Below are 25625 nucleotides of genomic sequence, written 5' to 3'. Positions count from 1 at the left end.
GGTTTCCTGTGTTTCTGCAGCCAGCCTCTAGTGGACGCTCAAGGAACTGCAGTTTTTAGCACCCCACTTTTAAGACTGGAGGTTGCTGCTTGGTCCACACCTCCATTTTCTCCTACTCAAGCTAACACGTCCATCTTTACTTCCTGAACACAGCGCCTGTGATTTATTATTCTGGGATGTCTTTCTGATACAGGTGTTAAAATACTAACAGTTGTTTCAGTCTGCATGACGTCGAGGAGACATGATGGTCGTCGTATGAACATGATTTTAACACTCCCCTCCCCCTGTACGCAGGAAGTGCAGCTGTGATGGCGTGGCACTAATTGCAAGCTGCAATAATAGAACAATTACTCATTTAGTAAACGCTCCCCTTAGGCTCACAATTAGCCCGACAAAAGCAGCAATGAGACGAATTATGTTCCTATTAAACATTTTTGCACCATGAGGCCGTGAGACGTGAACCTGCATGGAGGAGAGTCTTCACTCTCTGAAGTGAATGCATGTTTTTAAAGCTCTGTCAGACCTCTCTCTGTCTCTCTCTCTCTCTCTCTCTCTCTCTCTCTCTCTCTCTCTCTCTCTCTCTCTCTCTCTCTCTCTCTCTCTCTCTCTCTGCTGCTCACCTCTCGGCTCTGAATGACGATCACTTTGTAAACATCGGAGGAGAATCGGACGAACAGTTCGGTGCCGGACGAGCGATGAGGAGTGTGAGAAAGTCTGATCTCTAGATGACACCACACACACATTCAACATGCCCTTTCAGTGTTTCTGCAGCTCTCTCTCTGACACACACACACACACACACACACACACACACCTGTCAGAGGGCCGTGTTTACCCACACTGTCATCTGCCTGAAGGAGTATTTTTCCCGGTAATTGGACCTGACCATCAGTTGTCCTGCGGTCCTGCTTCCGTCTCTGCTGCTGATCATGACGGTTTCTCTTCCCCCCTCTCTCTCTCTCTCTCTCTCTCTCTCTCTCTCTCTCTCTCTCTCTCTCTCTCCTAACATGACTCACTCTCTTATTTGGTTCTGTTATTAAAGGAGATCTTATTTGAGAGTATTTGGCCTTAAATATCTCCGTCCTGCTGCAGCTCTTTTCTTTCAGAGCAGCTTTAAGCTCTCTCTCCTCTTATTAGCAGCGTAACAGAAATAAATGGAAAGTGATATCTCTGAAAGTCTCATGCTTAATCTGTGATGACTACATTTGCAGAATATCTGATGCTGTAAACCCCACCTGTCGGATTAGGAGTACTAAGTAAGTACCAGGAACTGTTTCCCCTCCGAGTGTCTGTCAACCCTCCTGTAACCCCGCTCTTCTTCTCTTCACTCCTTCCTCCTCTGACTCATCTGCTGACCGCGAGTGAACCCACCGTCTCGACAGTCACGCTCGCCATCCGCCTGTTGCGCCTTTGTCTCCTCCTCCTCCTCCTCCATCATCACTTTTTAAGCCCTTCACATAAAAAAATCTAACACTGTTGATTTCTCTGCATGATCACGGCCTCTGAACGTTTGTAGTGTCCCAGGTTGTTTTGCTTATTAGCATCAAAGCATGCAGAAAGTGTTTGAGGAGGAGCTTTTAGTACAGATCCTGTCACACCTGGGTTCAGGACTAAAGGACCTCTGGGTAACGTTTGAGGTATCACCATGCAGGGATGCCCAAAGTCTGTGTCCTGTTTTATTTTGTAGTATTTTCTCTGTAGTGAGTAGAGTCTAGTTGTACTTCCTGTGTCTTCCCTCCTTTGTGATTGTACTTCCTGCCTTGCTGTCACACCTGTGTCTCGTTGCTCGTTACTCAGTGTGTGTTTAGTCAGTCTGTCTGTGTCTTCTTCTGGTTTTCCTCGTGATGTTTGAGTTTTGCACGGACACATTCGAAGTAAGTTTTCTTTGTTTCTCCTTTTGGTCCGTGTTAAATAAATCTTCAGTTGTCTGCATGTAACACGCCGTACTTTTACTTTGTAAACTAGAATGCCCACAGTACATGATTCAGGCTCAATGATGATAGTTTTATATTTAACTCCACTCTACACGGATCAGAGAGATGAATGTGGGTGGGAAGGGGTGTTTTGTTTGTTCAGGAGAAAATAACAAAAAATGACTTTTGACTTTGGCATCCCCTCCATGGGTCGCCACCTTAACGTGGTGGAGGGGTTTGAGTGCCTTAATGATCCTAGGAGCTATGTTGTCGGGGGCAATTGCCCCTGGTAGGGTCTCCCAAGGCAAACAGGTCCTAGGTGAGGGGACAGACAAAGTGCAGCCCAAAGACATCTGATGAAGAAAAAGAACAGGACTAAGTGTACCCTGTCCGGAGGGCCACCGGAGCCTCACAACAACTCTACTCTGATCGTATTATTCCATCATGTCTCGAAATGGGCGTGGTCTGTTTGCTGACACGCCCCCTTGGCAATCTGATTGGTCACCCCAGCATCCCTAACTATAAGTCACCATTGCAGAGGCTGTCAGAGGTGATACATAATGTTAAAATGAACTCTTTGAACTGTGTCACAGACTGCTGATATTTATGTTTCAGTGTCATACTTCCTGTTGTTGGAGCTTTGAAGTTTAAGAAATACTTTTCACATCAGAGGAATCAGTTCATTAAAATAATGCAAAATAAAAAAGTCAGTAAAATGTGATTATTTGGATCACCAACTTCCTGACGGACAGGAGACAGCAGGTGAGGCTGGGGAGCATCAAATCCAGCACCTGGACCATCAGCACTGGCGCCCCACAGGAATGTGTTCTCTCCCCACTGCTCTTCTCCCTCTACACCAATGACTGCACCTCAGGGGACCCCTCGGTGAAACTCCTGAAGTTTGCAGACGACACCACCGTCATCGGTCTCATCCAGGACGGAGACGAGTCTGCTTACAGACAGGAGGTGGAACAGCTGGCTCTCTGGTGTAGTCAGAACCATCTGGAGCTGAACCCGCTCAAGACGGTAGAGATGACAGTGGACTTCAGGAGAAGCCCCCCCCCCCCACTCCCCCCCCTCACCATCCTGAACAGCACTGTGTCTTCTGTGGACTCTTTCAGGTTCCTGGGATCCACTATTTCCCGGGACCTGAGGTGGACCTCCCACATAGACACAATCAGAAAAAAGGCCCAGCAGAGGATGTACTTCCTGCGTCAGCTCAGGAAGTTCAACCTGCCTCAGGAGCTGCTGATCATGTTCTACACCTCCATCATCCAGTCTGTTCTGTGTACCTCCATCACTGTCTGGTTTGGCTCTGCAACCAGACTAGACAAACACAGACTGCAACGGACTATAAGGACTGCAGAAAAAATCATCGGTGTCGACGTGCCCCCCATCCAGGACTTGTACCGGTCCCGGGCCAGGAAACGGGCAGGTAGCATCACCGCTGACCCCTCACACCCTGGACACAAATTCTTCAAACTCCTCCCCTCCTGCAGGCGCTACAGATCACTGTGCGCCAAAACAACCCGCCATAAGAACAGTTTCTTCCTCCAGGCTGTCACTCTGATGAACACTAAACCATAACAGTGTCACACCTGTCAGATAAATACTCTCTGTAAATATACATGTAGATACACAATGCAACAATTCTCAAGCAGAATTCCATATTTCTATTTTTTGTATTATTTAACTTCTATTTTATAATGTAAAACTACCTCTGCAACTCACCACTGCACTTTATCATATTATTTTAGCCTGTACATATTAGTCATGCCTATTTGTTGTTTCTTTGTATTTATAGCTAAGGTTATTGTTATTATATTTTCATTTTATTTTTTATTGTAGTTCTTATTCTTATTCCTATTCTTATGCCTTGTACAAAGAGAGCACAGTTTACTGAAGTCAAATTCCTTGTGTGTTCAGGCATACTTGGCGAATAAAGCTGATTCTGATTCTGATTATTTCATAATTTATTTTCACAAATAAAGACACAAAAAATGAAACAACAAGCAGATCAGTTCTTCTGAGTCAGTGATCTCTTTTGAATCCCTTCTTAAAACATATTTTCATCGCAGAGCCTTTCCTGATTTTATCTGAACTTTATTTAACTTAACTTGAGTTTAACAGTTTATAAAATACACATTAAAGTATTTTTTATTCCTTTTAGAGGTATTTTAAGGGAATTTTATTTCTTTATCTTGCCTGTGTAATTTAATGTAAAGCACATTGTAACCTGTTTTTTAAACAGTGATCTATGAATAAAATTATTATTATTACTAATATTTTTTTGATAATACTTTAAATTGTCAATTTGGACGTACATCTTTTGTTAGAGAAAAATTTAAGCTTAGAAGATAAAAGTGTTGCCGTTTTTTAGTGTTAAATTTGAATTGGAAGGAATAAACACAGGAATATTAAGTCAGTTTGATATCTGAATGTTAAGTAGATATGATTCATGGAAGTAGAAAGGGTTAAATCATTTGTATTAATGTGTGTTGTTTTTTTTAAACAAATATCAGGCCACCCCTGCAGAAGTCGGCTCGGCCCCCCACTCCAAAAAGTCTCCCTGCTCAGACACGGCTGTGAGTACGTTACTTAATAATATTTCCCAGAATCCCCTGGTGCACGGTTTGATGCTTCTTCCATCCCCTTATCAATAAACAAGAATTGATATTTCAGTAAATGACCCGGCATACATTCACGGTGTTCTGGGGTAATTCTTTGAAGCCATCTGGATTGACGTCTGCTGTTCACTGAATTAGCAACTGACACAGCAATTGGATTACAAGAGCAGCAGAATCACTCTGCAGATTAGATTAGATTACATGATTAACATTCACATGACGATAATGGGCTGATGCAGCACACAATGCAAAATACACAGAGAAGAGACACGCATGGAGTTTACACTGAGCCGTCTTTTCATGATGACAGTTTGATATTACAACGCACAGAGCAACAGCGTGTGATTTTTACCTTCATGGAGCAGTTTAATGAAAAGCAGCATGTACCGGGCCTTTGATGCATGAGAGGTTTGTGCAGGATTAACACAAAAGGATGGTTTCCTGATGGAACCAAGAGTCTGTTTTGCAGATCTCTGATTTCTGCAATCTATCCACCAAACTTCATGAATCCAGAGCAAAGAGGAAGGAGAAGTTTTAACTCTGATTCGTCTGTCCTGAGTCTGGGATCTATGAAATATCAAAACTCCCACCAAGCCTGGTGTCTGTGCCAAGTTTGGTGCATTTAAAGCGGGTTTAAACACTCATTACTCATCACACTTAATGATGATAATGTGATAGTCTCTGGGATTACAAGGCCCTGATTACGTAGCTTTTAATAAGGTAAGAAGATCACAAAGAGAAGCCAAGATTTTTATATTTAGAGATGCCAAGTTAGCTTTAGATTAGCTCTGTTGGAGGGAACACAAATCAACAGCAGGAGGAGACTGCAGTTTGTTGTGTCTGACAAACAAAGAAATGGATGAGTCTGGAGTGGAGACGTACTTAGTGCTCGTAAAAATCGATTCCTGGTCTTTTCAGTGGAGTCCAGAAATGTCTGGAGCGTCTTTCAGTAAGCCACAGTCATCGATGTTGTTGTTCTGGAAGTTGTCTGTGTTGTGATTTGCCCCTGAAGAGAAGTGTGTGATCACCACAGCACGCCTGGTACTTTGGAGTGTGTTCAATCTTTGACTGGAGCCCTTGAGAGCGAGTAGAAGTCCCAAACCTGCTCTCTGAAGCTCTGCTGGATCCATGCTCATCACTTCCTCCAGACACGAGCATCCTCTGAGGTGACATCAGTGCAGCGAGCTACGTTAAGTAAGGGATAATGTGTGATTAGCAGGTAGTTACAGGAAACAGAATCCTGACAGGGTGAGACAAGAACCGGACCTGAACCGCTTATTACCCGGCTCCTAACTTAAGATACAAACACGGTCTGTGGTGTCAACAAGCAGAAGCTAAAAGTGTCTGAACCCTTTTCTGTGGATTGATTTGACATGAGTTTGTCAGTTTGTCTCTGGTGTTGCTCATGTTAGTGAAAGTTAATAACTGTCGTCAAGAGGTTTAGACCAATCAGAATCGAGCATCTCACACAGCCGGATGATCAGTAAGAGAGCCGGAGAATAAGTCCTTCTAACTAGTGATGTGTTATGATCAAAAGCTCTCAGTGCTCAGCCCCAGCTCTGCTCACAGCAGAACTTTGTTTTGATTGGTCAGCATGGCGGCCATGCGGCCAATCACATGTGAGGATATAGGATACAGGTGATGGAGGGGAGGCTGTGTATCGTGGCTTCATCTGTTCCTTCTGAGAGGGTTAGGGTTAGGGTTCTTCTCAAAGACCGGGCAAATACTCACTGAGAGGAGAAACCGGATCAGACCATCCAAGCTGAGGACATTTATAATGTTTGCTTGAGTTGGTTCTGGTTAGGTTCTGATCGGTACTGGTTCGGTTTTGGTTCGGTACTGGTTCGGTTCTGGTTCGGTTTGCTTGAGTTTGGTTCTGGTTCGGTACTGGTTCGGTACTGGTTCGGTTCTGGTTCGGTTCTGGTTCGGTTTGCTTGAGTTTGGTTCTGGTTCGGTACTGGTTCGGTACTGGTTCGGTTCTGGTTCGGTTCTGGTTCGGTTCTGGTTCGGTTCTGGTTCGGTTCTGGTTCGGTTTGCTTGAGTTTGGTTCTGGTTCGGTTCTGGTTTGGTTCTGGTTCGGTTCTGGTTTGGTTCTGGTTCGGTTCTGGTTTAGTTCTGGTTCGGTTCTGGTTCGGTTTGCTTGAGTTCGGTTCTGGTTCGGTTCTGGTCCGGTTCTGGTTCGGTTTGCTTGAGTTTGGTTCTGGTTTGGTTCTGGTTCGGTTCTGGTTCGGTTTGCTTGAGTTCGGTTCTGGTTCGGTTCTGGTTCGGTTTGCTTGAGTTTGGTTCTGGTTTGGTTCTGGTTTGGTTCTGGTTTGGTTCTGGTTCGGTTCTGGTTCGGTTCTGGTTCAGTTTGCTTGAGTTTGGTTCTGGTTCTGGTTGGGTTCTGGTTCGGTACTGGTTCTGTTTGCGTGAGTGTGGTTCTGGTTCTGAACCTAACCCTAACACTGATCCCAACCCTAACCCTAATCCTAACCTTAACCCTAACCTTAACCCTAATCCTAACCCTAACCCTAACCCTAACCCTAATCCCAACCCTAACCCTAACCCTAACCCTAACCCTAATCCCAACCCTAACCCTAACCCTAACCCTAATCCCAACCCCAACCCTAACCCTAATCCCAACCCTAACCCTAACCCTAACCCTAATCCCAACCCTAACCCTAACCCTAACCCTAACCCTAATCCCAACCCAAACCCTAACCCTAACCCTAATCCCAACCCTAACCCTAATCCCAACCCTAACCCTAGCCCTAACCCTAACCCTAACCCTAACCCTAACCCCAGCCCTAACCCTAACCCTAACCCTAATCCCAACCCTAATCATAACCCTAACCCTAACTCTAACCCTAATCCCAACCCTAATCATAACCCTAACCCTAACCCTAATCCCAACCCTAACCCTAACCCTAACCCTAACCCTAATCCCAACCCTAACCCTAACCCTAATCCCAACCCTAACCCTAACCCTAATCCCAACCCTAACCCTAGCCCTAACCCTAACCCTAACCCTAACCCTAACCCCAGCCCTAACCCTAACCCTAACCCTAATCCCAACCCTAATCATAACCCTAACCCTAACTCTAACCCTAATCCCAACCCTAATCATAACCCTAACCCTAACCCTAACCCTAATCCCAACCCTAACCCTAACCCTAACCCTAATCCCAACCCTAACCCTAACCCTAATCCCAACCCTAACCCTAGCCCTAACCCTAACCCTAACCCTAACCCTAACCCCAGCCCTAATCATAACCCTAACCCTAACCCTAACCCTAATCCCAACCCTAACCCTAACCCTAACCCTAATCCCAACCCTAACCCTAACCCTAATCCCAACCCTAACCCTAGCCCTAACCCTAACCCTAACCCTAACCCTAACCCCAGCCCTAACCCTAACCCTAACCCTAACCCTAACCCTAATCCCAACCCTAACCCTAATCCTAGCCCTAACCCTAACTCTAACCCTAACCCTTACCCTAATCCCAACCCTAACCCTAACCCTAACCCTAATCCCAACCCTAACCCTAACCCTAACCCTAGCCCTAACCCTAACCCTAACCCTAATCCCAACCCTAACCCTAGCCCTAACCCTAACCCTAATCCCAACCCTAATCCCAACCCTAACCCTAACCCTAATCCCAACCCTAACCCTAACCCTAACCCTAACCCTAACCCTAACCCTTACCCTAACCCTAACCCTAACCCTAACCCTAATCATAACCCTAATCCTAACCCTAACCCTAATCATAACCCTAATCCTAACCCTAACCCTAACCCTAATCCTAACCCTAACCCTAACCCTAACCCTAACCCTAATCCTAACCCTAACCCTAACCCTAATCATAACCCTAATCCTAACCCTAACCCCAACCCCAACCCCAACCCCAACCCCAACCCCAACCATAATCCTAATCCTAATCCTAACCCTAACCCTAACCCTAATCCTAATCCTAACCCTAACCCTAACCCTAACCCTAACCCTAACCCTAACGCTAACCCTAACCCTAACCCTAACCCTAACCCTAACGCTAACCCCAACCCCAACCCCAATCCTAACCCTAACCCTAATCCCAACCCTAATCCTAATCCTAATCCTAGGGTAAGAATGGTTTTGTAACAGAATAAATGCACAAAATTAGGCAATTAAATGTCTTATATAAAAACACTTTTAAAGGGTTTTCAACACAAACCATTGTTTTTTCAAAGTGAAGGTAAAACATACGGCTACTTAAGATCCTAAATTAAGAGCCAGCTCTTCTGTTTTGAGCCGAACTTCCCATCACTACTTCTAACTGCGTCAAACTCTCCCCTGTGTTTCTCCGCTCAACAGGCCCTCCTCCCCTCCTCCTCTCCTCCCGTTCCTCCCCTCCTCCCTCTCCTCCCTCTCTCCAGCCTGTCTAGGAATCCCCTCTGATCTCTGAAATGACAGCAGCTGCACTGTGCAGCTTCCCAGAAGCCTGTTAATCAACTGACAAGTGCTCACACACACACACACACACACACACACACACACACACACACACACACACACACACACACACAAGCAAAGACACAATGACTACACATGACACATTTTAAAGGGGAGCAGCCGGTTGGTCAGTTTACGGTGAAGTGATGAGGACATAAAGATCAAGCGGAGCACACAGACTCGATGGGAAGCTTCAGGCAGACGTAGATTTGTGAAAGTTTGAGGAGCAGAGGAGTCAGGGAGATTTATGACACAATTACTGCTGCCCTCCACTTCATGGAGTGTCTGTGTACCTGCAGGTTTTCTGTTTGGAGTTAAAGAAATTGTCCTTGAGAGAGACCCTGAACCTCAGCAGGGCTTCATGGAGCAACATTGAAGTCCATGCTAAAAGTGAAAGAATCAAGCAGACCCCACGCCCCGACTGCAGCCGTCCAGTCATCACTCGTCAGCTGATCTTGTTGACCATAGCCTTTAGGATTATGACGCATGTGTGTGATCACTCTCTCTGTCCAGATTGCACATCTCTGTCAGACGTGTAGTCCAAGGATTCATCAGCGTGTGCAGGTGCAGAGAGGCGTCCACACCAAGACAACAAATCACAGGAAGAGCTTCAGCTTCACATGACTCTGTTCCTGCTTCCTCAAGGCGGCGTCCTGAGTCCTGATTTGTCGATATAGCTGCAACATTTTCAGCCAACGCTCCAAAACAATGAAAGACGGATGATTGACACACATACTCTCCAAGAAAGGCCAGATTAGTTGATGCCATCTGCTCTGAAAAGCTGCGCTCTGATTGGCCAGCTGGATATATAGATGATAATCATTGGGTGATGCATAGGTCCAGTCAACGCAGCTCTCCTGCCCTTACAACCTCTGTAGGTTTGAACTCTCTGTGTGTGTGTGTGTGTGTGTGTGTGTGTGTGTGTGTGTGTGTGTGTGTGTGTGTGTGTGTGTGTGTGTGTGTGTGAGTGTGTGTGTGAGTGTGAGTGTGTGAGATCAGCATCAGTAGGTCGCTCTCTCTCGAAGGCAGCGTCAGATTAGATCACACCACTGGACAGTAATCCTGCTTTGATGAACATATGTTTTAATCCCACACCCACTCGCACTCCCAGCCTCAGACACACACCTAAACACACACACACCCAAACACACACACACACACACACACACACACACACACACACACACACACACACTGCAGACCTTATGTGCACCAAAAAACTCCCAACATTAAATAAAATCAAAGAGAGAGAGAGGATGAGTGTGTGTGAGTGAAAGGTAGAGACAGAGGAGGATAAAGAGTGTGAGGTGTGACGAGACAGAGATATAAGAGGGGATTAACCACGAGAAGCTGGCAGGACAACGACCTCTTGGCCTCACACACACACACACACTCTCACTTACAAGCACACACACACACACACACTTTGGGGCCAGGAAATGGATAAGTGTGTGGGATGTTGGGAGGCAGATCGGTTGAAACTGTAATTCGCCGTGTTTTTTTCTCAGAGACTTTTAGAGGGCTGCTGCTGTGTGTGTGTGTGTCTCTCTCTCTGTGTGTGTGTGTCTGTGTGTGTGTGTGAGTCTGTCTCATTAGAGAGAGCAGTCAAGCCAGCGCCGTGCCCGCCACAGGCCTCGTAAGAAATCCACTCCCCTAACCTTGTGATCCGAGGAGCGCACACTCACACTCATCCACAACAACACATAAAGTGCTATCACTGTAAGAGGGTAATATTTGGCTCCTATCTGATAAGCTTCATTTTCTTTGCTTTAGGTCCTTCTGTGTTTGTGTGTGTGTGTGTGTGTGTGTGTGTGTGTGTGTGTGTGTGTGTGTGTGTGTGTGTGTGTGTGTTTGTGTGAAAACGGGATGATGAAACTAAGCTGAAAGTCGAGTGAAGAAGGTGCAACCAGGCCAGAAAAAAACTCAGCAAATGAGACGGAGCGTTTCCTGTTAATGCTCTGAAGATTACAACTCTTCACTCAGGTGGGCCTGTTTCATCCTCCTCTCTTTTATGAGTGTTAGCATGAAGCTGGAGTTACCTGCGTGTCACCTCTCATGTGTTTACCAACAAACTGAGAAGACAAAAAGTCGTGTTCGATAGTTTCTACAGCTGCTAGTCCAGTTCTGAACGGCAGTAGCATGTAAGGGATCGTGTAAAGTGAGCAACACCTCGACACAAATGCCAACAGGAACTCACAGAGACTAACGTTCTGCACCTCTGCCTGTTGACACTGTGGCAAAAACATCACTGCCAAATTCCACTGTGTTAACTTCCACTGGATCCGCTCCGCTGTGCTAGAAAGAACAACAGCCCGCCCCAATGCATGCTGGGATATGAAGGTGTTGCTACCTAGCTGTTCTTGCTGGAACTTCATAGCTTTGTTCTTGATAGTACCAACACCCAGCTCTGGGTGGGACTGTTACACCAAACAAGGGTTAAATGTGGAACCTCTAAAAGAGGACCTGAAGGTTCTGTGACTCAACATTAAGGCTAACTTCCACCAGATCCGTCTGCAATCCGTCAGAGCTCCGGATCTGATAGGTTTCTATTCTAGTCAGCATATTAACTTCCACTGGATCCGCTCTGTTGACGACCACAACCTGCAGTTCCTTGAGTGGCAAATTGAGGCCAGCTCGAAAAGTGAGTTACTCCCCATTAGGCTTCATATGAACGGCCAAATTCCACCAGATGTGTCTCCGTTCTGTCTCTGCTCCGGATCTGATAGGTTTCTATTCTAGTCAATGTGTTAACTTCCACTGGATCCGCTCCGTTGCGTTCCGGCTGCGTCACTGATCCGGCAGGTCAGAGTCCTCCATGGATCAGATACACAAGACTTCTATTCTTGCTTCAATCTCAACAGAGCAGATGGAGCGGGACAGGAAGTCAGGTTTCACCAAAACATCGGGTTAATTTTCAGAATAAAACACTCTGTGTTATCACCAGATCGTATTTCACTTAACTACAACAACAAACCAAAGTCATGATGAGCGGAGCCAGGCCTGGAGTCAACAGGTCAGAGGTTTTCAGAGGACCAGAAAGACAACATGGATGAGGAGAGAAGGAGGAGGAGGAGGATCCTTGATTCAGTGATTGACTTGGGAAAACCTCGGTCACATGACTCCAGCTGTCCGGAGGTTCTGCTCCGGAGTCGGACTGGACATGGATCTGGTGGAAGTCTGATGTCAATGTCCATCTCTGGCCGGTCTCCAGAGTCAGTAGATGATGATAGCTGCAGCGACACCATAGTGGCCTACGCTGTCGTGAGCACTATATACTTGTGCGTCCCTCTGCAGTACACCATCCAAACACTAGTTGGCATTTCAATGCTCCTGACATCGCCACTTCCAGGTATCTGTGCCTTCTCTGAGCATGCTAAACCTGCCAACTGAATCCAAACATATGATGTTGAAGTTGGAGCTGATGCCGTTCTGCAAACATCGCAAAGAAGAAGAGAGAGGAGACGTGTGGGTGGCGATGCTGGAAATGTTGTCAATGCAGTAATTATGCTGCTACCCAGCGGACCAATCACAGAGTTGCAGCTTTGCATTGATGTGTAGTTAAATCTTTGAGGCGGTGCACATCGGCCTGTAGTATAAACCGGACTTTAGCGGGCTCAGACTGAAGCAGGCTGAAGAGCTACTCCAAAACAAACACTACTCAGCATCTCAGGTCGCTCAAAACCTGCAGGTGAAGTTTGAGGGTGACTGAAATAGACACAACAGTCATTCTATCGTCTAAGTGACAGCTGCAGCAGACTCAGACACACACACACACACACACACACACACACACACACACACACACACACACACACACACACACACACACACACACTTTGTTTTATTGTTTATAAAGCCGTCTTTATTCTGTGTGTTTAAGGTTTATGTCGGGAAAACAGCGGGGCAACATAAACTGGCTAATTTTACTTTCTGTGACTACAAGGCTGAGACACACACACACACACACACACACACACACACACACACACACACACACACACACTTACAGTGTGTACAGGCTGCTAGCAGAGACTGGTCCAGATGGTAGCAGAGCAGAGGGTATTAGTGGATAATGTGCGGGAGGGGGTGGGGCTCTCGGCGGGGGCGAGAGGGTTAAATCTCTTTGATTGGAATGCACAGCTGCAGCAGCACACACACATAAACACACATAAACACACACAAACACACACAAACACAAACACACACACAGGCATAGCGTTACACAGCTGAGTATGTGAGGACTGCACAGAAGTTTCTGGAAGCGTAGTGAGACTTCACATATCTGTGTGACTCAGCAGCGAACGTCTGCTCGCTCCTGTCCGTCTGCTCCTCTTTTTATATCTCTTCGTCACGGCCGCCGTTCTCTCTCTTTCTCCTTCTTCATGTGTGTTGAAGCATCTCACCGAACAAAAGGTGCTCCTCTGGTCAGTCTGCACACATTGTCTGACTTTGGGTCCTATCTTACATCAAGCACAAACCAAACAACGGCACAGCACATGCCTCTTTATCACTTTCCACCATGCATTCATCACTTTAAAGTCTACTGTCCAACGTGCTCCAGAGATGTGTTGGTCGCTGTTATTGAGACTTCTTTGCATGATGCATCTTGTGTTCCTCACCTAGCAGCAGTTTGGTGGACTCTCGCTTTGCGCTCTTAAGAAATGCACTTCAGACCGATCACTCCAGAATGTTAACAAGGCCACTGAACGTCTCTCTCTCTCTGCAGGAGCCCTCGATGTGACAGACAGCGCAGACTCTCCTCACAACTGTTCCCGACACACTCAGCGGAGTTTAGAGGAACACATGGGTGAGTGTAAGAAGACGTTCAGTTCCAAGTTTACCAAGCCTTAGAAAAGTGAACACCTTATGTCACCAACACGATAAGTTTCATGCATATTCATTTATCGCCGAGTTTCGGATGTTCTGCAGAAACCAACGAGTGAAAGTGACATCAGAGAGGATGCATTCATGTTTTATACGTCTGTGGCTCCAAGACGTTTGGTGTGCATGATGTTGAAACCAAGAAAAGCTTTTGGACATAACCTGAAACAACACTAACGTCTGTGGTCGGCTGAAACTTGGTCTGAACTGTTTTAAATGGGTCATAAATTAAATCAATCAATCAAGGTTTATTTATAAAGCACCTTTATGCAATTCAAAGTGGTTTACAGCTACTGAAAAAAAGCAGAAATAAAATAATGGGAAAAAAAATTCTATATTAAAAAACAAAAATGGATTTTGAAGTAGAGATTAATGCACACCAACAACAATACAATATATTCAATTAATATAAAAATATATATAAAATAAATGTAATTAAAAAAACAAGTTAAAAAATCAAAATAACAATAAAAATTAAGAATATAAATAATGAAAATAAATACATAAAAAAGGGTAAGGGAAGAAAGTTGAAGATTAAATAAATGCACTAAAAATAGCAATAAAATAATAAATAAAAATAAGTAGCTTAAAATAAATAAATCATAAAACAACATTAAAATCAATACAAAAATTGAAGTTACACAATTGTGAACCCCTACATAAAAGACAGACTGAATAAATGTGTTTTTAGTTTGCATTTAAGAGTCTCAAAAGTCTCAGTTAAAAAAACAAACATGCATTTGTGAATCACTTTCATAAAGAAGCATGTATAACTTCATGAAGCTTCATGCAGCTGTCACTAAACCAGGATAAAAACTACTGTTTCATTTTCACCTCTCTGTGTGTTCTCTCTCTCCCTCCCTCCATCACATGTTCTCTTTGTTTACCTCCATCCCTCTCTATTCTCTCTCTCTCCGTTGTTGTGGTCTCGGCCTCTCTGCGTCTCTCTGAGCAGGTTTGAAGTCTACCAGTAGGGTGTGTGTGGGTGAGGGCGCCCTGCGACCTGCAGGTCTTTGTATTGAAAACCAGTTTTATATTTTTGAAGAGGCCAGCAGGAAGTCTGCACCTGTGTGTGTATGTGTGTGTGTGTGTGTGTGTGTGTGTGTGTGTGTACATCCCTTTTATTCTTCAAAGATGAAAGCAGACAGGATGCAGACACAACAGAATCACAGCAGACCGGACTCAGATCTACGTCCATGCGATGGATTCATCCGTTTTTTAATGTTCAGATTGAGAATCCAGACGATTCAGTCGGCTGTTTGCTGTTCCAATAAACAACCTCAATTATTTATTGAGGAACAGTTGCACTCAGCCGAGCAGGATTGCACAAGCAAGATTAATCCCCTTTATTTATTTACTCATGTTTCATTTAAGGGGAACAAAACCGATCAGCTTGTAACGTATTGTTTAATAGAGTTCCTCTCCCTGGATGGGATTTTAGATTTCAGCAGAGCAATAAAACAGAACGATGGATTCAGGATTCAAAGATTTTGATGAACCACTCTGCATATCTTGACTTTTCTTCCCAGCTACCGTCACCCTTTCTTGTCCTCTCCATGTCTCGATTCATAATAGCATCTAAAATACATTACCCATGGTGCACTTTGTGAAGCTTGTACCTGTCTCAGGCGTTACATGACTCTCACTTGTCTGTTCCCGCCAGAGAGTAACGTCAAATTAACGAACATGAAAGTTTCTGCAGAGTTGGATAAACAAGGAAACGGAGTAAAAGAAGACGACAGGGACGTCAGCCCGGCTTCAAGAGGGTGTTAAGAGGACACAAAGTGAAGCAGAGCTGGAGATGACACAGGTCTTCAACAGTCTTTGACTTCCTAATGCAGAGATTCAGAGGTTCTTTCTACTGAAGTCGATTTACTGATACTGGCCACATGATACACTCCACTAGATGAAAATGTGATTTTGCAAGATTGTCAAAAGTTAGCGTATAAAATGAACCATTTCACATCACATTCTTTTAACCTGCATCTATATTCTTCCTCTTCTTCAGTAGAGTCTCCTATACGTCAGTCTCCAGTCCTTAATCACTGATATTTACTAAACTACTCTAGAATTAAAGACAGGTATTAAGTTTAAAAGACGAGAGAATCTGCAGCTATGAAAACTTAGAAACACACGTCTACCTCTCTAATGAGTTGAGTATCTGGCAAAAGGATCGGCCTTTAAAGGTGACATATCAGGCTTTTTTCATCAACATATATTGGTCTAAGAGGTCCCCAAAACATGTCTTTAAAGTTTAAGCTCAAAAAAACACTTTGAAATCAGATTTTGGTCTGCCTGAAAAGTCCTCTTCTTCAGTCCTCCTCAGAACAGTCTGTTTTCCCTCTGACCACGCCCCCTCAGGAAGTGGATGTGCCTCGGCTCTCCAGCACGTTGATCTGATGTTTACATGTTGGCTGAATATACACGGCTGCTCAGAGATCACGTTACTTCAACCCTCTGAATCTGATCCAGAATCTGATCCTGACGGAGAGGCGCCTGCAGCAGGACCTTTCTGAAGGATTGGTCACAGATTTAGTGTTTCCTGTTGTTTTATTTATCAGTATGTAGACGTGTGTCTTGGTACACAGCTACGAACATGTAGCTATGTGGCTATGCTAACTAGCGCTAGCACTTATCCATGATAAATAAAAATCATCCACTAGATCTTCAAATCTGCAGACGTGGGGAGTCAAACCGACCTCTGCCAGAAAGGCAGCAGGACCTTTTATGAAGGATTGGTCACAGATTCTGTGTTTCTTGTTGTTTTATTTGTCAGTATGTAGACGTGTGTCTTGGTACACAACTACAACTACAGCTACAGCTACAGCTATGAACATATAGCTATGTGGCTATGCTAATTAGCGCTAGCACTTATCCATGACAAATAAAAATCATCCACTAGATCTTCAAATCTGCAGACGTGGGGAGTAAAACCGACCTTTGTGTTTATTAAGACAGCCTACAACTAGCATGCCTCCCTCCTAAGCTCCTTGTTAGCACACATGTGTGCAGGTAATGAAAAACGGAGGAGGGATTCAGTATTATTTTATACAGTCTATGGGCTGAACAAGCTCCGAGCTCTGACTCCGTGACAGACCGGATATTGTTGTTACGTAACAAAAACACTGAAGTCTGAAACGGCTCGTTTCACACACATTTACAGAAAGGTGGAGAAATCAGAACAGGGGCAGAATGGATTCTTTTCATTCTCGGGGGGTTTGTAGACAGGGACACAGATTTCAGGTAAAGAACCATTAAAAAGAACATTTTGCATGATATGTCACCTTTAACGCCCCGATACATGGGGAGCATCCCCCAAAATAGAAGAGCTGAGGGAAAAGAAACACTAAAGTGAACTATTCCTCATTCTCAGAAAGCTACACTTCTCTAAATCCAGACCAGCCCGTTTGGATCTGTCCTGATTTGTTCTTGAAACTCCTTCAGATGGATTACTAGACGCAGAAGTCTCGCCGAATACCTGTGAGGTACCGTAAACTGACTTCAGCACACTTCAACTGAGTGTTTCAGTTCCCCGTTCACCAAAACATGGACGCAATCAATGCATGCGTTTATTTTAGCATGTTAATGTTGCATGAAGGTAACCAGAATCTGAGATATGAAACACGATCATATCACTAACTCTCCTGAGAAACGGATTAGCTTAAATCTCGGCGTATCTTTATGCTGTATTAGCAAAAGCATGCTCCCAGTTTGGGCTGCGGTTAGCGCTGTTCCCTCACAGTAAGAAGGTTCCTGGTTCAAATCTCTGGCTGTGTGGAGCTTGCAGGTCTTGCATGCATGTATGGGTTCTCTCCAGCTTCTTCCCACGGCCCAAAAACATGCTCATCAGGTGAACTGGTGACTCTAAATTGCCCGTAGGTATGAGTGTGTGCATGAATGGTTGTTTTCCTCTACATGTTAGCCCTGTGATAGGATGGTGACCTGTCCAGGATGTACCCTGCCTCTCGCCCAGTGACAGCTGGGAATAGGCTCCACCCTCCCTGAATTGGAGCATGGATGGATGCTCCCAGTTAGCTAGCATGTTAGCGTTAACCTGTGCAGCTACAATGTCTGATATTTAATCATCAATCTCCTCCTGACAGAAGTCCTTACGATGTTTTCCACCACATCAGGACTGAACTTGATTCAGTGCTGACAGTAGAAACACTCTCAGTCTCTGACGGGTGATTCATATTCATGTGAGTGAATATAATGAGGCGACAGAGGAAGCATGCACTCAGCAGATGACGGCACATTTAATGCTTTGATGCCTCACACACACTTCCAGCACACAGGTGTCTCTCACATGTCAACATGTATGACTAAGCTGTGTGAGAGCGCTGTGTAGCATGACAGCTCTCTGTTACTGCTGCATGATGTGTGTGTGTGTGTCTCCTCCTGTGTGTGTGTGTCATTATATAACTGTTTCCTCTTCTCCTGTTATGTTTATTAATGCACCGATATTTTTACCCTAATTAGACTGATCACTTTGGCATGTGGCTGAAAACAGGGATGGAAAAACACAGACTCTTTCATCCTCTCTCCTTCTTTTTCCACCCATGCCAGTCTCCCTCTCCCTCCGCCCGGTTTCTCAGGGTCCTTTTCTTAGCTTGATTTCAATAATACATCGAGAACATGCATATTTCAGCGGCTTTGTGCGATACACTCGTGATGCACTCCCGGTTTGCACATGTACAGTATAGAAGTGTGCGTGCCGCTGCATGCAGGGGAAGGGAAGGGAAGGGAAGGGAAGGGAAGGGAAGGGAAGGGAAGGGAAGGGAAGGGAAGGGAAGCCCTATGAAAGATGACATGCAGGGTCTCCCTTGTACGTCAGCAGGGCCTAATGAGAGAGCGCCCGTCCCTGGAGAGAGAGGAGAGATCAATCCTGCTCAGAGAGACATCAGAGGGCGAGGTGAAGAGAAAACAAGATGACGGGGGAATCTTAAAGAACTATTCCTGGACGCTGTTTTTGTTGGTTATTTTGGAGACGACGTCTTTGATGTCTTTGTTGTGTTTCTGCCCTGTACATCTCCAGAGATCAGCTGTCAATCAAAGCGTGTGGGCATACAGAGTTATGTACTGTGCATCATGTTTTTATAAGTGCTGTTTGTTGTGTGCATGCTCAGCCATTTTTGTTCTCACAGCACTTTGTCTTCTTACAGTTATATAACTGGTTTTACATTCAAACACTGACATCAGATTTAACAACATATAGAGTCTGCACTCATAAAACTCTGCTCCTGCTAAACGTGTCTCTCACTCTCTGTCTGATTGGATCTCTCATTCCTTTTTCAGATTTATATAATTCGAAGTGAAATCCCATCCCTTTGTGTTTGTCCGTCGGCTTTTCTCTTTTCTTCCACCGCACCGAGAAGGATCAAGTGATGGTCGGCCCTCGCTGATGAGAAGGAGATGAGAAAAGCAGGAAGAAAAGGCTGGATGATGAAAGCGTGGGAGTCAGCAAGGAGGCAAGAGATGGGGGATGATGGGACGGAGGGAGGGGGGGTTGGGACAGTAGTCGGGAAAGAAGGCAGGAGAGTAAACTGAAGGAAGGAAGACTGATGATTATCTGTGGGAAGCAAACACGATCGTATTGATCCTCGCTGTGGTGATACGTATTGTGTAACTGAATTTAAAAAGTGTGGGAAACAGATGTTTGGGTCTTAAAGCCGTGCAGATTTCTGTTCCACTGAGAAGTATGTGACACAGTGTGAAAGAATATCAGGGTTATAAGATCAGGAGAGACTTCTGGTGAGTGTAAAACCAGGAACAGGCCTGTAAGCATGTTCTCCCTTCCTCCTGGAGTCCAGTTCTTCACTGAGCTGTCCACACAAACATTATCACAGGGTTTAGTGTCACCTCGGGACCTCTGGTGATTTGTGGCGTCAGTGTTCAGTGTGGCGCGTTCACACAGGAAGTGAAGTCTGTCATTTCCTTGTATTTACTGCACGACATCCGCCTCGTCTCTGGGGGCAGCATGACACTGAACGGAGTGCAGCCTGCAGGAAATTCATTAAGAGAAGAAGAACACTTCCACAAAGACCATGCATTAAACCTTTATGTCACATGAAGCTAAACTACAACACATAAAGCAGTTACTCCTAGCTTTTCAACTCTAATTTCAACAGTCTGTCAGTCAACTGTGCTGCTTTTGAATTCTGCACAAAGAGGCAGCATGGTGCACGTCACGTTTTGCAGGAGGCCTTACCTTAAAGGGGTATTTCAGGGTTTTTAAGAAGGTTTGTATGAGTTTTGTGCCACTAGTAATTGCACTAGCCTTAACAGATGTTAATCAGCTCGGCCCCTTTAACTGCACGCAAGCTAGGCTACAGTTTCTGCAGACTGGGTCAGTTCTGTCATGTAATTTAGCCAATTTTAAAAGACTCCAAACCAAGCACTCATCTTGGTTTAGGTAAATGCTTTACTGGGATTTACTTTCACGCTATTAGTGGATGCAACACAGACGTACACTTCCCCCTTATGCAACCTCACATCAAAAAACCTGAAATATCCCTTTAATGTGCACACACTGTTAGCTCCACAGGCAATGAAGCTGTTTGAAAGTATTAAAGTAGTAGTAATATGCCGCAGAGCATCTCATCGATCAGTGGATGGATTTAAGTTTGATATTTCTGCAAACAGATCTCCATACTGTGTAAGATAAGATAAGATAAGATCCTCCTTTATTCGTCCCACAACGGGGAAATTCATGGAGTTCCAGCAGCAAACAAGAAGGTGTACAGAACAAGAATTTAACAAGAATATATATAGGAAAGAAATGTTCATCAGAGACGACAGCTTGGCCATAATTCTCCTGTCAGCCACCAAGATGTTGAAGCTGAATCTGCACCCAAAGTGTTCTCTAAACCTTTGTTTACGATGCTGAACACGGCCTCCATCATTTATGACTGAAAGGGCAGAGAAAGACGACCTTTAATAACCCCAAATTACAGAGAAGCTGATTCAAACTGGATTGACATCATCAGAGGACCTCAGTGTGTCCTGCAGTAGGTTGGGTGATGCTCAATTGGCACAGGATTAAAAACACAGACAACCTCGCAATTATTACAAATGATCAGACGTCCCTAGGTAACATTTATCTCATGCAAATTGGGTGAAAGTTGCCAGATTCAATCTGTAAATTAAAATGTATTTTTTTTTAGCAGAGTTGGTTTTTAAAGATCTGCACAAATAGCTAACACTTTGAAGTTTGAGGGGGTATGTGGTATTAAAATGGGAGGAATTATATGGACCTTAATGTTAGATCAGGTTTGTTGATGCTTCCCAGAGATGATGTTTGCCTTTCCTGATAATCAAACAGGAAACAGCCTGAATCAATGTAATCTAACTCCAGGTTTTTACTGTAAAACCTAAAAGAAAAACATGAAGAGTGATGTTTTCTCAGGGTTCTGTATAAACTGCTGAGCGTTGGTGTAGAGACCATTTAGTAAGAGATGCCTTGAGCTTGTACAAACCAGGCTTTCAGGCTCTGCACACACAGCTGATAGTGGTGTGAAACTGAAGCCAACATTAGCCGAAGCCTCATGGGAGCCCGTTTGGGGCCAAGCCTGCTGTAATGAGGATTTGTGCTCCTACTCTGTTCGTGGTGGCGAGGCAGGGGGGGGAGAGACAGACAGGTTGGGGGAGAGAGAGAGAGGGGGTGATGGAGGGGGGGACAGGTGGTCGATGTCTCGGCATGCTGCTCCATTTTGCTCACAGCTGAGAATGAATGGACGGAACATTTAACTCCTGTTGTTTCTGCAGCAAACCTTCCAGATGGATCTCACGTCAGATAATGTGGCGTCCCGTTCTGCAGAGAGAGAGAACACGAGAGTGTGATTCAGGAGAGAGAAAACCCTCAGTGAGCAGAATATCACATACCATATATGGTCATTCCACTCTGTCGTCATGCTAAGGCTTATAGGGTGTAAGATGAAAACATGAGGGATCTGAGTTGAGGGTTGTGGTCTAGAGTTGAACCTTTGACTGCTGCAACAAGGACCACAGCCTCTGTACGACAGACCACTTTAACCAGTGAGCTTAACCAACGTCTGAAAGTCAGCCTCTTTTTCTTAAAGGTGACATATCATGCAAAATGTTCTTTTTAATGGTTCTCTCCCTGAAATCTGTGTCCCTGTCTACAAACCCCCTGAAAAGTCAAAGACTCCATTCTGCCCCTGTTCTGATTTCTCCACCTTTCTGTAAATGTGTGCTGAAACCAGCCGTTTCAGTTTTCAGTGTTTTTCATACGTCACAACGCCATCCGGTCTGTAACAGGAAGTCAGAGCTCGGAGCTTGTTCAGCCCATAGACTGTATAAAATACAACTCAACCCCTCCTCCGTTTTTCATTCCCTGCACACATGTGTGCTAACAAGGAGCTTAGGAGGGAGGCATGCTAGTTGTAGGCTGTCTTAATAAACACAAAGGTCGCTTTGACTCCCCACGTCTGCAGATTTGAAGATCTAGTGGAGGATTTTTATTTATCATGGATAAGTGCTAGCGCTAGTTAGCATAGCTACATAGCTACATGTTGGTAGCTGTGTACCAAGACACACGTCGACATGCTGACAAATAAAACAACAAGAAACACTAAATCTGTGACCAATGGTTCAGAAAGGTCCTGCTGCAGGCGCCTCTCTGTCAGGATCAGATTCTGGATCAGATTCAGAGGGTTGAAGTAACGCGGGTCTGTGAGCAGCCGTGTGTATTCAGCCAACATGTAAACATTAGATCAACGTGCTGGACAGCCGAGGCCACACCCACTTCCTGAGGGGGCGTGGTCAGAGAGCTCATTCTCATTTAAAGGCACAGACACAGAAAACAGCCTGTTCTGAGCAGGGCTGAAAAAGAGGGTTTTTCAGGCAGACCAGAATCTGATTTCAAAGTGTTTTTTTGAGCATAAACTTTAAAGACATGTTTTGGGGACCTCTTAGACCAATATATGTTGATGAAGAAGAGCAGAATATGTCACCTTTATATTGTGACTGCAGACCCATTCAAAAGAATGGGGGGGACAGAGTTTTTGACCTATACTGCAGCCAGCCACCAGGGGGCAGACACTTTGGGTCTGTAATATTCGTTTACACTCCTTTAAACCGACCTATACCTTGGTTTGGTTGTTCATAATAAACTAAAGCAGCATGAATGTTTATGCAGTTTTATAAATATGTGCTGCAAACAGACATGAAAGAAAAATCAGAACAGAAGCTTCAGGCCTCACAAAAAACAAACTCACAATCTATAAATCCTCCGATGATCCACGTGCTTTCAGAAACTTCTTTAAATCGGTGTAAGTGAAGTCGTCTCCACAAAGGCCTTTTGTTCGCCCGACTCTCAGCGGTGTCAGAAAATGCTTTAAGAGTAGTTGAAAAGCGTTGTGGCAGCTGTGCTCATTGATTAATGCAACATGCTCCAATAAGATTTGCTGTGGCCACAGTGCCAGTAAATAAGTCTTTCATTGAACAGAGTCGGCCTGCAGCTTTCTTCTGCAGTTCACAGATCACTCTAAAGCATCAGCCACGAAGGGACAAACTGAATAAATGCTGAGCACGCCGACACCAAGGCTGCTGCCAACCGTTTCCGTCACACAAGGCTAAACGGATCAAAAAAATAATTTGCCAAAAGGTTCGTGCTCTCCTTCAAGACCCTTGGCAGTGGAGCCGTGTCCCGGAAAGCCAATTAAGGAGGTGTTTGAAGTAATGAAACTGAGGGGACAATGCAAACACTCGCAGCTCGGGTTACAAAACGAGGCGCTCTGTTTTATATTTAGTGATTAAAAAAAGGAGGACAATTTGCATCTGTGTGTTTTTATATGTGACATTACTCCAGCATATTCACGAGGCGACCAATTTCCTCCGCTGTCGTGTCTCGTGTGGCGAGCTCATGATCTTTTAGAACGCTGTGTTTCAGGGTGGAAGTGTTTGAAAACACAGGAACAAAGAAGAACTGTGATCATCACGAGGACTCAGGATTCAACAGCAGAAGAAAACATCATGAATATTAAAAATCAGAAGAGATATAAGGTCATAATTCACCCTTGAACATCATATAACTGCAATCATAACTACCAATGTTGTTAGCTTTAGCTTCAGGTTCCTGCTAATTGTTAGCTAGTTTTAGCTAGACAGTGGTCATTGCTGACTTTAACCACTAGATAGCTTCAGAATTAACAAACGGTCATCATCATGTGTGCTAGGAATCTAGGAGTCCTATTTGATCAAGATTTATCCTTCAACTCCCAAATTCAGCAAATCTCAAAGTCAGCCTGTTTTCACTTGCGCAATATTTCTAAAATCAGACACTTCCTGTCTCAGAGCGACGCAGACAAACTAGTCCATGCATTTGTTACCTCCAGGTTAGATTACTGTAACTCCCTCTTATCAGGCTGCCCCAATAAGTCTCTAAAGATTCTTCAGCTAGTTCAAAACGCTGCAGCTCGAGTACTGACTAGAGCTAGGAAGAGAGAGCACATCTCTCCAGTGTTAGCTTCTCTACACTGACTCCCCATAAAATGTAGACTAGAATTTAAAATCCTTCTTTTAACCTACAAAGCTCTTAAAAATCAGACACCCTCGTATCTTAAAGACCTCATAGTGCCCTATTACCCCTCTAGAACTCTACGCTCCCAACATGCAGGCTTGCTAGTTGTACCTAAAGTCTCTAAAAGTAGTATGGGAGGTAGAACCTTCAGTTATCAGGCCCCTCTCCTTTGGAATCATCTACCAGTCAGGGTCCGGGAGGCAGACACCCTCTCCACTCTTAAGAGTAGGCTTCAAACTTTCCTTTTTGATAAAGCTTATAGTTAGAGCTGGATCAGGCTTGGACCAGGTCTTAGTTATGCTGCTATAGGCCTAGACTGCCGGGGGAACTGGCGCACTGACACACTGGGATCCTAGCTCACCCCCTTCCCCCCAACCCCTTCATCACTTACTTTAACTCTCCCTGTTCCATTAAAGTTACTAACCATAGACCTTTCTGGAGTCCCTGAGCTCCCTTGTCTTGTAGATTCCTCTGAGCTGCCGTAGACGTCCTCCTGCTGCGGACGTGCTGGACTCCAGCGGCAACAGCTACTACTCGTCTCATCACTATCACCTCTCTCTCTTACTCCCCTCTATCTGTCTTTCCAGACCCAACTCAGTCTCAGCAGATGTGTGTCTAACATGAGTCTGGTCCTGCTGGAGGTTTCTGCCTGTTAAAGGAAGTTTGTCCTAAATACTGCGATGTGTAATGCTCATGATGGATTAAGGTGGGGTCAGACTGAGTCTGATCCTGTCTTGGTGTTGGGTCTCTGTTCATAATTTGACATAGAGTGGTCTAGACCTGCTCTGTTTGTAAAAGCGTCTTGAGATAACGTTTGTTGGGATTTGGCGCTGTACAAATAAAGATTGATTGATTGATGTTGAAGACGATGGGTGGTGTAAACAGGGCTCTCATGTTCACACCAGGGGTGCAGCTCGCTCAGCTGGAAGTGAAGCTTCAGGGTTGTAGTAACGCGGGTCTGTGAGCAGCCGTGTATATTCAGCCAACATGTAAACATTAGATCAACGTGCTGGACAGCCGAGGGGGACATCCACTTCCTGAGGGGGCGTGGTCAGAGAGCTCATTCTCATTTAAAGGCACAGACACAGAAAACAGCCTGTTCTGAGCAGGGCTGAAAAAGAGGGTTTTTCAGGCAGACCAGAATCTGATTTCAAAGTGTTTTTATGAGCAATAAACTTTAAAGCCATGTTTTGGGG

General features: G+C 44.8%; 1 protein-coding gene across 3 annotated transcripts in view; it reads left to right on the top strand.

Annotated features, from left to right (window-relative positions):
- LOC117831783 (coiled-coil domain-containing glutamate-rich protein 1-like) overlaps positions 1-25625 on the top strand; it is a 64588-nt gene that overhangs the window by 34479 nt on the left and 4484 nt on the right. Inside the window, exons 1-2 of one of the 3 annotated variants that reach the window (XM_034710626.1) lie at positions 1805-1874; positions 13735-13815. The gene's annotated coding sequence lies outside the window, so the exon portion shown is untranslated. Of the gene's footprint in view, positions 1-1804; positions 1875-10858; positions 10992-13734; positions 13816-25625 lie in introns of those variants that run through there. The other 2 variants (XM_034710623.1, XM_034710624.1) reach the window with 2 other exon arrangements.

This window comes from Notolabrus celidotus, chromosome 20 (genome assembly GCF_009762535.1).
Source record: "Notolabrus celidotus isolate fNotCel1 chromosome 20, fNotCel1.pri, whole genome shotgun sequence".
In the NCBI taxonomy this organism is placed as follows: Eukaryota; Metazoa; Chordata; class Actinopteri; order Labriformes; family Labridae; genus Notolabrus; species Notolabrus celidotus.
The sequence above is the reverse complement of the archived record's forward strand: the minus strand, read 5'-3'. Positions and strand labels throughout refer to the sequence as shown.